The sequence below is a fragment of the Alligator sinensis genome, unplaced genomic scaffold (genome assembly GCF_000455745.1).
Source record: "Alligator sinensis unplaced genomic scaffold, ASM45574v1 scaffold176_1, whole genome shotgun sequence".
Taxonomy (NCBI): domain Eukaryota; kingdom Metazoa; phylum Chordata; order Crocodylia; family Alligatoridae; genus Alligator; species Alligator sinensis.
The window spans coordinates 188968-204282 of record NW_005842471.1 but is presented as its reverse complement, the minus strand read 5'-3'; positions in this window follow the sequence as shown (position 1 = coordinate 204282).

The following is a 15315-nucleotide window of genomic DNA, read 5'->3' as shown; positions in this document are numbered from 1 at the left end:
ATTAGTAACCCAGGGAAACAGCAATGGAAACATCGCTGTTTCCGTATTATGATGCTGAACTCTGAACTGGTTGGGGCATTTTTTCTCCAGTGAAAATGTTTGATGAACTTAAAAGAATCAATTTCCATCTAAAATTTCTTTTGAAAATGTTGCTTTTTCTCGATAAACGATTAGAAAATTGACAGAATATTTAACCAACTCTTTCCAGTACTCATATTGGAGTAGCTAAGTGAATCTCCAGTAGTTCTTGCTGTATACAATTTACTGTGGGGTATTTAATCAATTATTTGCTCTTCTTTTGGAATTTTCTTCCTGGTCAAAGGCACTGGATTGCCAGCTCCCAAGTCATGTTGCTAAAGTTGTCTCTGTATAGCTACACTGAAGGCAACAGTAGGGGATTTTCCAAGACTTTAATAATATATTTCAACCCTTACTTTTTAATTGAAAGAGTAATTTAGTCTTCCCAAGTCCTCATTCATTGACCACTGTAGAGACTGACAACAAAAGTAGTCATTAATTCTTATTGTAGTCATTTTACTACATGGTTGTCTGTCCCAGAGGAACTGGACTGAAGCAATGCATTGCATTCACATAAATACAAAATCGTGGAATAACTGGTTAGACCAGGTGTGAGTATGGCCTTCAAGCCAAATCCAGACCACAAAAAGTTTGGCTCTGGTCCGTGATCCAGTCTGCATTTTATTAATGGAGCACTGATCCCCTGTTGCAGCCTAGTCATTGGCTCCAAACCAGATTCCATATTTTGCATTTTACTACCAGATGGAGGGCTCAGGGTAATCCTGGATTCATGCTGCTCGTTCTCTGCCCACACTGCAGCCTCTGCTCATCAAATGAACTCATCTAAGTTGTCCCTCAACATGTCTTTCACAGGAGGCAGCCTTTTCAGAGATTGACCCCTCTGCACAAAGCAGGAAGAACTGAGGTGGAGTAGGGGGATGGGTGACCCATGGCCCCAGCTAGATCACAAGGGGTGGCCTGCCATTCATGCATTAGGCTGCAGTATTTAAGAAAAAGACCTAAGGATAATAGTGGGCCACAAGTGAAATATGAGTCAGTACTATGATTGTATTAACAGAAATATTATATGTAAGTCATAGGAAATGATTCCTCCATTCTGTGCAGCACTGGTGAGGCCTCCCTTGGAATACCAGTTTTGGGTAACACACTTCAAGAAATATAGATAAATTGAATAGAGTCTAGCAAAGAGCACCAAAAATTATTAGAGATCTTGGAAATATGACTTATTAGGAAAGATTGGAAGAATTGGGATTATTTAGTTAGGTGGAGAGATTACTGTGTGGTAACCTGATAACAGTCTCCAAATATGTGAAGGTTTTTTTTAAAAAGGACAGTGATAAAGTATTGCATTCCTTCATAAGGGACGGGATTAAAAGTAACTGTCTTAGATTGCAATAATGGAATTTAAAAACAACTTTCTAACTATAAGTTGTGGAATGTCCATCCATAGAAGTTCTTAAGAGCAGGTTAGACAAACACTCGGATGTGACAGTTTTGACCGGGGTGATCCTGCCTTGGTAGGTGATTGGACTTCTAGACCATTTTTTTTTCTATTATTATATGATATTAGCCACCTGTTATATGTAGATATCAGGTAATATTCCTATAAATAGTTTGTGAGGCTTCTTGTGGTACTTACTGGGTTGGATGTGCCAGAAACTAAAAAAAACCTGATGGAACAGCAGTGTATATATAAAGCAGCGCCTTAAAAGTTAACAGTTATTTGGTCCTAACCATATTTCTTTCATATTACATACTGTGTGAAGAGCAAAATGTACACTACCAGCTACAGACAATATTATTGGATAGTAAAGAAAATAATAATTCCAATTTGGTTAATTTCAAACCAGCAATTTTGAATGGAAAGTTTCCATCTGATTATGAATCAGTTCCCCATCAGATGCATGTTTATCAAAGCAATCATTTAGATTAGGTTTGAGTTATATTAGCAATCATGTCTAAATCCAGTCAATAAAAGGATTTTATTTAATTCAAAAAAGTTCCTTTTATACAAACTAGACATACATTTCATTAACTGGCATTTACCCAGTCCAAACTTAGATCTAAACTTTGTGGCCCTCCCTGCAGCTCCCTGCAATTAGTCTTGAGACTGGGGCTGGTATAATTACTCTTCAGAATTTTTTTATGGCAAGAAAAACATGATAGCTGAAATCTTCCCGTTTTTAAAATTCTATGTTGAATTTGCTGATCTGGGTTGGATGTTTAAATGACTAGTTTATGAGGTTTGAAAGTTATACCGTGTCTTTGAATAAAATTAATCAGGAATAATAGAGAATAGTTATTTTGCACATGAAAATATATGTAAAAGTAATTATCTGATAGTAAAGTAAATGTTTATGGAGCTTGTAGGCCTAATCTGGTAAAAAAATAATAAAGATGACACTTCTTTTTACAGCATGCAGATTAATGGTATAACTGTGTAACCAAAACACTGAGCTCCTTTAGAGCTGCTATTCTGACCACTGTAGCAGTGGCCTTGCTGCCCAAGCAGGGCTCTCCAAAACTGTCCTACTGCTGGGCAATAGGCATTGGTAACCTATCATAATGGTCTGTGTTTCCCCCACCTGGAGACCTCTCTGCCACTGCTTCTCCCTAAAAGTAACACATGTAATACACCCCTATTCAAGCCACTGCCATAACCTAACCTGACTTATGCCATGAAATTCTTATTGGTAGAATTTAACGTGGGAGCTGAATTGTACATGTGTTCCAGCCCCTTAATTGCAGAGCAACACAGGAAAGTTCTCCCACCAGAGGGAACTAAAGGAATGCTTTCTGGGCCAGCCTTCCCCTCATAGGATCCTGTTATCCTCTACCCAACCTGGGAATGTGGTAGGCCATCAATTGGCTGTAGGGAGCTGCTGAAAGCTGCCACTGGCACAGATAGCTGGGGAGGGGTGCAACCCTGTGAAAATGTGCCTCCCAGTTAGCTTATCCTGGCTGACCCAGGGCAGAGTAGAGGATTCTGCCAGAGTGGCAATGCTCTCTGAGTGTGGGGAGCCTTGCAGTCATGGCATAGCTGTCTCCCACCCTCTGTATGCCTCCCCCTCAACTCCACTTGGAGGTGTGCAGGGGATGAGAGACAATTCTCCTGCAGGTGCAAGGCTCCTTCTGGCACAGCTGTCTCCCACTTCCACATGCTTCTAGATGGGGCTTGAGAAGGGTTCCCCCCACAAGAGAATGCTCCCCTCTCACAGCATCAGCTGCTTGGCATGTGTGTGGAGGCAGATTTTCCCATGCAAGGTTCATACAAGGCTCCCTGACAGCTCACCCCTAGGCAGGCTATGAAGGAACAAGGATTCTCCTTCCCTCCCTTTTCCTTAGTGGCACATATAACCTGTTTGTCACCTTAATGTATGGAGGTCTCTGTATAAATGAATGAAAAATATTAAAAGGCACATAATTAGGTTTTATGGCTGATGTGCCTTGATGTAATAGCTGCTCCTCTGACTCGTGCATATACCCAGCTAATAGTAGACATTTATTTTGGAGGGCAGAATTAGAAAAGAAGGAACCTTCCAAATCATAAGCAGCTGAGCACTTAGGAATAAAATGAAGGTACTTGTGCACATGAAATGTTGGGAATAATAGACTAGTTTCTCAGATGGAGAGAATTAACAGAGCTCTCCTGACATCAGTGGAACTATAATACATTACTCATTGTAAGGAAATAGTTAAAAAACAACAAGAGGTAAGAGTTTTTCAGGAAGATGTGAAGAAAGGATAAATAAGGAGAGTAAGGGCCTTGTTACATGCTAATGTTAGGTAGCTCCTGGAGCTCTTAACCCCTGGATTGTCTGCATATTTAACACCTGTGCGACGGGCTAGCCGGCAGTGACTTAGCCCAGGAGTTTTGAAAGGGCAAAAGATGATTGGAGGACTTGGGATTCCCTTTCTTCACCAATCAGGCCCCAGAGACTCACCTTCCATGTCCCCTGATTGGCCTCTGGGGTCACCTGGAGGAGGATAAAAGAGGCAGCGCAGCTGACTCAAGGGAGACACCAGTGAGGGACCACAAGGAAGGAGCTTCAAAGAGCTGGCAAGACCTGGGCCAGTGGGGCAGGAGCAGTTGCCCCAGAAGATCCTGAAGGAGTGGGACCTGCAGGCAGCAGTTGGACCCTCAGAAGTGCGGCCAGCAGGAGAGGCTCCCCGCTGGGCTCCAAGATCGCCTACGAGAGGCTGTGGCCAGCAGGAGAGACTCCCCTGCTCCAGCAAGGATCTGAGCAGTGACCTGAGAAGTTCCCAGCTCTGCTTCCAGCTCCTCCAATAAGAGGCTAGGCAGCATGACCAGGGCTCTGGGAAGGTCAAGATCCCTAGCAGCTTAGAGCAGTGCTAGTGCTGATGGCTGTGTAGCAGTGTTTCTGCCCACCATGTATGAGATCTGAGTTCAAGTACCAGCTGGGGTGAGTGAACTAACAAAGAGAGAATCTTCTTGCAGTGGAAAGGGGCCCTTGTGTTTTCCCCCTTTCTCCCCTTCCAGGTACCTAGGCCCTAAATTTCCTTGTCATGTGACATTTTGTCCCTTTTTATATTTCACCAACCAGTATTGTTTGTTCTGCTGTTTGTGTTTTATATTTTGTTAACCCTGTCTTTTGTCAATGATTGTAAGTGTCTAACCTTTGTTGAATCCTGCCCCCTTGGGGTGTTGTAGTGTCCCCTATACCCCCTGGTTTATGCCTGTTATGTTCCCAGTACTCTTCTTTCATTAAATAAAAAAAAAAAAAAAAAAAAAAAAAAAGCTCACTGGCCAGGTTTGTGGACAACACCAAGTTATGGGGGAGCATGGCCATGCCAGAAGATAGGTTGCAGATACAGGTGGACCTGGGCAGGCTGAAGAGCTGGGCAGACCAGAACCAGATGAAGTTCAACACTCAGATGTGTAAGGTGCTCCATCTTGGGGCAAACAATCCCCAACATACCTACAGGCTTGGTGGCAATGATTTGACTTGCTCCATGGCCGAAAGAGACCTAGGGGTAGTGGTCGACCATTGCATGAACATGAGCTGGCAGTGCGATGCTGTGACCAGTAGAGCAAACAACACGCTGGCATGCATTAACCTTTGCATCTCATGCAAAACTAAAGAGGTGAACTCTCTACTCCGCACTGTACTCTGCACTGGTAAGACCGCAGCTGGAGTACTGTGTCCAGTTCTGGGTGCTGCACTTCAACAAGGACGTGGAAAAACTTGAGAGTCCAGAGAAGAGCCACCTGTATGATCAGGGACTTTCAAAACAAGCCATATGAGAAGAGGCTGAGGGACTTTTCAGCCTACAGAAGAGAAGGATGAGAGGGGACTTGGTAAATGCTTACCGCTACATCAGGGGAGTACATCAAGAACTTGGTGAACAACTGTTCACTAGTGCACACCTGGGGAAGACCAGGAGCAATGGATACAAACTCCTGGAAGGTTGCTTCAGACTCAATTCCAGGAAAAACTCCTTCACAGTCAGGGTGTCCAGACTGTGGAATGAACTCCCTCCAGTGGTGGTGCAGTCACCTACCCTGGAAATCTTCAAAAGGAGACTGAACAGTCACTTCACTGGGGTCACTAGCCCCCAGTTGTCTTTTTCTGCCTAGTACAGGGGGACTGGACCCAATGATCTACAAGGTCCCTTTCAGCCCCTAACAATCTATGACTCAATGACAGACAGTGCAGGCAACCGCAAGTAATCAGAGGGAGTGGGGGGAACCCTGGAGACAGAAGGGAATCCCATGTTTGGAAAGGACATGGGGAATTATGAGGAGCAGGGAGAAAACCCTGGGGGAGATGACAGGGGAGCCACAGGGGGAGGAGGAAGGCCAGAATGGGCAGAGGGGATTCTTACTTTTTATTCCTGCAGGCTTGAACATGTAACTGCTTCAAACTCAATCTAACACTTACATGGCACATCTACACATGCCATTAGGAGGCAGCATTGGCAACGCATAGGGAGTGCATGTGGGTGCATGTGCACCCCCTGAAATTGGCTGTGCACCCCCTGGAAGCACCAGCCATGAAACAGGAAGTGCCGGCGGAAGTGCGCTTCTGCTTTCACTGATGGTGGTTCTGCACTCAGCACTTGGCCACTGGAGGACCCCCTCCCCCGGTCTGTGATCAGCTGTGGGGGGCCCCTTTCCTGTGAGCAACCTGGTGCTCCCCTAGACTTTGGAGGCACCAGTCATCCATGGGGGGCAGCAATAAACTGCAGAACTTATTGCTCCTGGGAAAAACCTGGGCATGTCTGCATGTGCACCTGGACCGCAGCACATTGAGCCAGATTGCAGCAGCCCTGGCTGGCAAGGGCCTGAGGGGTCCCCTTGCCAGCCTGAGCCTGCTTCAACTGGGCTCAATATGCTTTGGAGGGGCTGGATGGGGCACTTCAGCGTGGAGCTAGCCCAGGAGTGGGCAGTTATTTCAGGCAGAAGGCAGCTTACCAAGTTCTGGCAGGCTGTCAAGAGCCACTCGCCTTGACAGGTGCCCTGCCCTTGGTTGCCATCTTGCACTGGAAGTCCCACCCCCTAACCCCTGACCTTTGCCACCAGAAGTCCCTCCCCTTGCCCCCCCCCGAAGTATTCCTTTCAGCAAGCGTTTGCCATCTCAGAACCAGAAAAATACCAAATTATATTCTAAAAATCAAACATCTACTACAACATTCATTCATTTAGTTTTAAAAAAATATTTTCATCTTGATTTACATGTGTTTGTATAGTGCACATAGATCTGATTGTATAATAGCTTAAATTAGTCTTACTCTTGTATGTTGTGAGGGGTATGGGTGGCTGGGTATAGGCTTGTGGGGGCTGTGGGTGTGTAGGTATGTGGGGTGGGGTGTGGGTGGGTATGGGGTTTGTGGGGAATGTAAGTGTGTAGGATGTGGGGAGGGTATGTGTAACAGCTAAAAAGTGTGCCTGTGTGATAAAGGCGCTTTCTGAAGGCTCCATGAAGATTAGACTAAGTGTTTTTCTGTATTTCTTTAGATATTAAGCTATATGTTTTGCTAAAAGCCTAATTAAAGTCTAAGATGTACTGATGCCTTGTATAGAGTAAGGCCTAGTAAATTTAGCAAAGCCTTGAAGTAGTAAGGCCCTGTAGCATAGTTAAATTTACCTTATCAAAAGAATGCAAGGCTTGTACTGCTATTGCTCAGTCTAAGGACAGTTGAAGTAAAAAGAATCTGAGTGGTTGTACGTTATCAAAACCATTCAGAAGCTTTAAATTGGCTGGAATATCTGAAAACCATTCAGAAGGAAGATACAGCTCTGTGAAAAGGATTAGTTAGCTATTGCCTAGATCAGTGGGCCCATGGACCTCAAGAAGCCCAAGGACTGCATTCCAGGGTCCTTCCCAGTACACTTCGGACAGTGCTGTTCGGGGACGCTTGACTTCACTGTACTTTGTGGAAAGAAAACCTTGCTGTGTACTAGGCATCAGAGGGGACTGCCGATAAGTTGCCAAAGTGAATTGCTTTTGTCTGTCATTGTTTGTTTTGTTACTATGAATAGTTGTGTTTTTGTTAAGTCAATAAACCTTTCTTACCTTTCTACCCTGACCACACTTTCAATCCTGAACCCTCCGCAGGCAGCTGGGACATAAATTGGCATCATGAACAGGGTTGAGAGGCTCTGGTCTGGAGAGAGAGGTCAAAATGGAGGGAGTTGCATGGGCCCCATTAGTGCCCGTTAGTGGCTTTGCTTAAAGAAGTGACAGGGATGGAGAATCCCGGGTGGGATAAGGATAGGTTGAGACCTGCCTGGAGTGACCCAGGAAACGTACCCAATCATTGGGCTAGTTTGCTGCTGTTGCCTGGGGTAAGCCCGAGAATGGGTGCCTGTCGTGGCTGCTGGCAATATGCCTGCGGTTAGGGGCTGAAGAGAGTGCCCAGCTCCAGGAAGAGGTCACCTGATTGAGTAAGGAGTTAGAAGATGTGAGAAATTCCAACAACGTGGCATGCAAGGCTGTGTGAGCTACGCAGAGCTGCTTGGAAACATTAAAACAGAAGACAGGAAAAATTATGATCCTGAGTGTGGCCGCTCCCATCCAGAAGAAAGTGCAGTTAGCACAGGCTGTGGAGCGATCCTCCCACAAGTGTCTGTATAGAGATAAACCAAAAGTTAAGCTCTGGGAAAATCAAAGGGAGGAGATTGATGGAGAGGAGATTTATGACGAGCCTGGTGCTGAAACACCCCCGTATGTTCCTGCCCAGAGAGAGGAACCTAGCCAGGCTTTCCCCACCCCAAGGGAGAAACTCAGCCAAGTTTTTCCCATGGTGATAACTCATTCAAGGCCACAAGGAGAGAATCCCCGAACAGAGCTGCATTCCTTTACCTACGCAGAGATTAAAATATTGAAAAGCAGCAGAAGTCCAAGCCAGGAAAGCCAGTAATAAACTGGCTAGCTCAAATGTATAGTGAAGGGGCATTTGCAATTTCAGTGAATAGAGCCAAAGCTGCAAAAACAGTTCTGTGCCCTGAGCTCCAGTAAATCAGTTTGCAGAAAGTGATGAAAATGTTACTTTGTTTTCTGCTGCGCTCCAAGCCACTGCAGCCAGTTATGGTAATATGAAAGAAGAGCTTAGCCCTGCCCCTCGGGCATGGACCAATTTAGAAAAGGCCATCCGCTGCTTGTATCTGTCATCACTAACTGAAATCATTCATGCAGCGGTTTGGACTCACACGCCAGATGCAGAAGTCGTGACAGCACCGTTGTGGAGGAGGTTTTGCCGATGAGCACCAACAGAGTGCACCTTGTCCTTGTTGGCCTTGGAGCCAAAGGCAGTGAATCACCCAGTAAAAGATGTGACCCAGCAATTAGTACAGCTTCTACCCATTTTGCAGAAGCCAAAGCTTACCAGGCTGATGAAAACTGCCAAGGCCATAGCAGTGGCCTCAGTGAAAAATAAACCCCCTCACCCCCCTGAATTTTTGAGAAAAGCTGGGAAAGGCCGGCCCAAGACTCCACAAGCAAAAATGTGGAAAGACTTGTTAGCTGCCTGTTTCAATGAAGTGCAAATCAATAGACTGCCCTCCAACGTCTTGAGAGAGCTGAGGGCTAAATACTGTACCTAAAGGGCAAGACCAAAAGCAGAGCCTCCTGCACCACCAACAGTATCACCTGAGAGACTCTCTGCCCTGAGGGCAAAACTGTTGACAGTTTCCCAGGCACATGCGGGGCCACCAGCTTTTACCCTGCCTGATCACATGGCCTAGGGAATCTGGCCAGCCCAACCCCCAAAGAAAGGTGCCACAATGGGGGTAATATCAGGCCGAGGACAGGTATCTAAAGTTAATATTAGCACTTAATTCAGATACCTGTACAGATTCAGTTAAGTAAAAGTAAAAAGTCAATTAATATGTTATTAGACACTGGTACCCAGATTTGCATTTTAGATTCCACAGATTGGAACGGGGAGAAAAGAACCCCTTATCAAGTAATTGGAGTTGGAGGCACCAGATGACCAGGACATGTAGCCTGAGCAACCTTCGTGTTACCTAATGGCTCTTAGGTAATAGCGGCCGCAGTAATACTTAAAGGGGGACCAAGCTTACTGGGACTTAATGTACTAAGAGGACAGTGGTTTGCCCTTGAACAAGAGAATTGGCAATTTGAATGAGCAGTGCCTCACCAAGAACCAGAAAAAACGACTATAACAGCTGTAACTCGATGTAACATGATCCCACTAACCCTGCCTCCCATGAAAGGAGTACACAGACCCCAGTATCAGACTCCCCCCAAGGCCACCCAACCTATCCAGTGTATCATAAGTCAGCAGTTAGCAGACGGGACTCTTATCCAAATCCACTCCCCATATAACAATCCAGTGTGCCCAGTGCACAAGCCAAATTGAGGGTGGCAGTTGACTATTAACTTTTGAACTTTGAATACTAATACTGACCCTTTGATGGCTGCCATCCCATCACTACCAGCCTTGACAAAAAGCATCCAGAGTTATAAGCCTGCATGGATAAGATCCATTAATATCAAAGACATGTTGTGACGCTATGTGTTTGTAGCAGTAAAAGTTATCATGAAAATAACGTTTGCCCGCATCTCAGTGAAAGCTACAGCCCAGGACACTTGTGCAGCACTGGAAACTCTACTAGCTGTGTATCCACCACCTATAGAATTACAGAGCAATAATGGCCCTCACTTCCACAATCATCTTGTGTATGACTAGACTGTGAAACAGCAAGTTATGGACATATCACAGGCCATACCATCCGCAGTCTAACGGATTGGTAAAGCAAGCCAATGGCATCCTCAAATGCAATTTGTGGTTAGCCACTGGCCTAGCTCTTAAGACTGGGACTTGCACCTGGATTGAGCTATCATTTGGGCCAATAACTGACCCCGTCCAGGAGAGGTAGCCACGTGCAACAGGCCTTTGGATTGGCTGGTCCCTGGGAGCCGGCAGTACAGCGACCTGGGGGTGGTACCCCAGGAAAGCTCCAGGCAGGAGATCGGGTAGTAGTGAAGCATCCTCAAGGAGATAATGGGAGGGGACACTATTAGCAAAAGGTATACATAATGCATGGTGGGTATTTAAGTCAAATTTATCTAATGGGAGCCAAGCTCCTTGTTGTCTTGTTCCTACAGATTGAATCTGTCCACAAGTGCAGTCATAACCATTTCTAATTGAGCCTGCCACTGAAGACGAGTCCTGCTCTGTCACCGGTCTAAATCAACTGGCATCATGAAGTGGTGGACTGTTATGAATGTACTCTTTTTATTAATGCCTTGTTGTGTCTCCTGGGTAGGGCATGTCTACTATCCTTCTTATTACCGAGATATTAATGAACTTGCTCCTAAAGACCTCAAGGAGTGGCCTGACCCTGAAGAGCATCCCCCAGAAACGCGTTCAGATGGCCTTCACGTGGTCCAGCTGCAGTAACCATGCTGGAAGAAACCTGTCACCCTGGAGCAAGTGAAGTCCTAGTTTCTGAGTAGAAGAAACAGGATAGTTAACTGGCAAGGTGGTAACTGTCAGTGCACCTGTGGCACCAGTTATTATCTTGGGTTCATTCCTTACCTGAAGGCTAGAACAGCTAACTGTGGGAGAGAAAGTGATTGTTGTAGCTCTGCTCATTTGAGATTTCGTTGTTACATACTTCCTGAGGGGAACCCTGTTGAGTTCAACGTCCCTGAGTTTGTGTCCCCAGTAGTGCATTCTGCATCTGTTCAGCCTCTTGAGCCACTGCGTTTATGGAAAAATCTGCCCCCTCCCATCCCTATGGCTGACAACACTCTCCAGCGATGGTGTGAGGCCCACCAGATAGGGGAGCGCATTACAGGTTGAAACAAAGTTATTACATGGTTTGTGAATCATACCTATACAGAGGTGTGGTAGAATGGTACCCACTTTTATGCAACCAGAAAGAGGCTGTATCCTCAAGTCTCCACCACTTATCCTCATCCTTTTATACCAGTGGAGTTCCTAAAGCAAATCAGTGCTATGATTCTGCCCGGACAATGCCATTTCGTTAACCCGATACAACATTGTCCCCGTGAGTGACAGTGGGAGCTCTTTTGTTCTCTGGGAGGTGAAGCATGGTTACAGGCTCCCAAAGAAGGAAGGATAAATGTAATCTGCAAGAAAGTGGGGTATTCACTACTATCTCTGGCCATTTCCCCACGGGAGGCCCCAACACTGCCCGTGTATAACTCCACACCCTCGTGGAGGTCACAAGTTAAAATCCCAACCCTCCTACATGCTTCGTTGTTCACTGCCCAAATATTGTTCAGACCAAAACAATGGTATGTCTGAGCTACTTTTCCAAACTGTTCAGCAGGTTCCCGTGTAGCTGAAGGGTTACTTAAGTAAATTTCAAAACTGTTCAGCAGGAGCTCGGTAGCTGAGGGGTTACTTACATGGGAGTAGCCAGTCATTTTCCATTCCATAAGTGCACTTAAGTCCTGCAGATGAAGAGATACTCCAGGTTATCTTTGAGACGGACTTACCTCCTCTATAAATGTGTGGAACTTGGATAAATCCCAGAAAAACACTGAAGCAGTAGCCAATCTCTGACAGGTGGTAGGGCTGCTCACTAGGAGAGGCATGCTCGAAGGAAAAATGTTAGAGCACACTGACGCATTACTAACTGATGTAGGATTAGAAACAGTCCATCTTGCCCAACTCATGATGAACACTGCTTTTAAAGCAGACAAAAATCAAACTTGGAGTACTGCATGTGCACAAGTCCAGTTATCATTGAATATGCATTTTTCCCAGATAATAAACAACATTAAAAATAGAGAATGGCCTCCTGGCTTAGAGAATCATGGGATGCCTGCCTGCAACATTTAAAGAGAGATACCCCTACCAAAGTACCTGGATTACTACTTGGAAAGGCTGTGATAAAATAAAATGTTCATTCCTGGTGCAGAAAATAAAAGAGAGAAACTGGACCACTACTTATTTGCTAAACACAGGGTAGGAGGAGGATACCTTTGAGACTGGAATCTGCATCACCCCATATGGAAAATAGTTACCCCCGATGGCCCTCAGTATGTAGCACAATCCCCCTTAGTTCAAATTAGTAGCACCTTAATTGGATTAGGAACCCTATGGAGAGGCTAGCTTCTCAGCCCACCTAACGTGACCTGCGATTACGAGTTACCTAATGTGTCATATGTAACAATAAGGCAACGTATTTGTTGGGAAGAACCAAGTCATTTGCATTAAAATGGTACCACCTGGACTTTAGGCAATTCGTGTTGCTTAAGAGCTAAAAGTGGAGCTGTTGCTCTACTGCAATTAAATAACTGCACTATTGCCCTAAAATGGCCAGAAATTTCCTCTAAAACTATACCTCTCAACTATATGATACCCACTTCATGGGTATCAGATGTAGACATGCCATGGTTAACAAACTGGAATAAAGTGAAAAATCAGCTGCAAAGCCTTGAGGCAAAGGCTCAGCAAAGCATTCAGTTGGCTCTCCTTGCTCAAGAGGGTAGGCGAATCATCAGTCTGGCTGTCAATATGCCCGAGCCATGTATATGGTTTGATGTAATCTATACTATTCGTGCCACTTCAACTATGTGGCTAACCATCTTAAGTATCATAGTATTCTCCATTACCCTAGTGACAAGAGCTAAATAGTGTTTTAATTGTTGTTGTTGTAAATCTGTTCATGCTATGCAAGTTAAATTTATAAATCCCTCCCCATTTCCTGATGTAGCACATGTGGCTTTAGCATTTCACTTGTAGCTATCATAGTGCTTCAGCAAGCAAAGGGTAGAGTGTAACAGCTAAAAAGTGTGCCTGTGTGATAAAGGTGCTTGCTGAAGACTCTATGAAGATTAGACTAAATGTTTTTCTGTATTTATTTAAATATTAAGCTATATGTTGTTCTAAAAGCCTAATTAAAGTCTAAGATGTAGTGAGGCCTTGTATAAAGTAAGGCCACTCTGGCACCACATGGTTCTGGCTGCAGTGCCAGGACTGCTGCAACCGACTCGGCTGAGGACTGGGGCAATCACCCATGGCCCTCCCCTGTTTCCCCCACCCCGCTTTCTTATCTGAATTTCCCACTCAGGCACAGGGAGGCAGGAACAGCCCCACAGAACCCTCTGCTAGGCATGATCTTCCAGCTGGGGGTTGGGGGCAGGTGGGCCTTGCTTCTGCAGCAGCTTGGTTCTGCTGGTGGCTTCCCCTGGGTCCTACTGCCCCTGTCTCCTGTGATCTTTGACAGGCAGCCAGAGGCAGATAAATATTAATTTTCTGAATTTTAGGGGCCCCGTGGGTGGGCCGGATCTGGCCTGTGGGCTATATTTTGCCCACCCCTGAGCTAGCTAGCAGGCAGCCCCAGCACTGAAGCACCATCATGCTCCAGCCAGCCACTGAGCCTCTACACATACACTGCTGTACACAAAAACATTCTGCAGCAGGGTAGGATGTGTATTTACAAGTCCTACCCTGCTGCAGAGCTTATTAGTTTCCTGCACCCTAATAGGGGTGCACATGTAGATGCTGAGATGTTTATTGAGGAGTTAATTAGGCAACTGCACAGTAAACATCTCATGTAGATATGCCTACACAGATCACTGGAGCAGATCACAGTGTTAGGTGTAACAAGGCCCTAAGAACACAGAACTGAAGGGAACCTCATGGATCATTGAGCTCAGCATCTTGCTGTTCTTAGTAATCACATCATATAATCGAGTCCAGCTCAATATTAGGTACCCTTTTGCCAGCACTAGTCTGATTCAAGGTTTGTTCCAGATCATCACTCCTCAGATTGTTAGGATCTTGTCAGCTAAACAGTTGAGGTTATTGACTGCAGATAAGAAAACAAGGGGGGAGGATACTCTTGAATTAGTCAGCACTTACCTTATCAGATTAAAACTGAAATTCTAAGAACCTTTTAAATCAAAAGTAGGTAGGCTTGACATTATTGAAAGATAACTTTTATGGAGGTCACTCTCACTAATGCTGGACTGTGGAAGGCCCTCCAGGTGAGAATTCCATCCAACCAGTTGGACACGGACAGAAAAAAGCATAGGAAGCAGTAGCAAGCAGTAGCAAGCAAGGAGTAATGCAATGATAAATATGAAATTGTAACTAGCAATTGGAAGCATATAACTACTAGCTGCTGATAGTGGTTAAAGTCATCCAGGCTTTTAGAGACCGTATTAAACATACCAAAAGAATTCAAAAGGATTTAAAACAAGGCAACTGGACAACACAATAGTATGTCTAATTTGTATAAGCAAGCATAATGCAATGCATGCTGGAAGAACAAAAAATATTTTCTCTTCTACACTAATATATTCTAAATGAACTGCTGTCAAAGTAGGAACATAGGACTAGAAGGGTCCTCCCAGGCTATCAAATCCAGTGTTCATGGGCAACCTTGTAATAGATATAGGTCCAAAAGGGTCCACAAGGACATCAAATCTTGCACACCACATTTGCAAAGCACCTGATAAAAATGAAAAACAACAGTGTGCTACAGGATTAGAACTGGAAAGACAGGGTGCCACCAAGGAAGGGCAGAAAAAATAAAATGTTTGGTCACCACTCTGAGCAAGTCAAAGAAATTATCTGTCCAACATGAAGTAATACAAAAGTAGTGCCTGAGGACCTAACTGAGATGGATAGTGCTAGGTACAATCCAAGTGTACATTAAATGAATAGACAGCCCCTATGCTGAAGCATTTAAAATCTATACACAAGACAGATGAATGGTGGGATGAGGGACTGAAAGGTAAAGTAATTTCATAGTTTCATAGTAGCTAGGGTCAGGAGGGACCTGAACAGATCATCTAGCCTGAC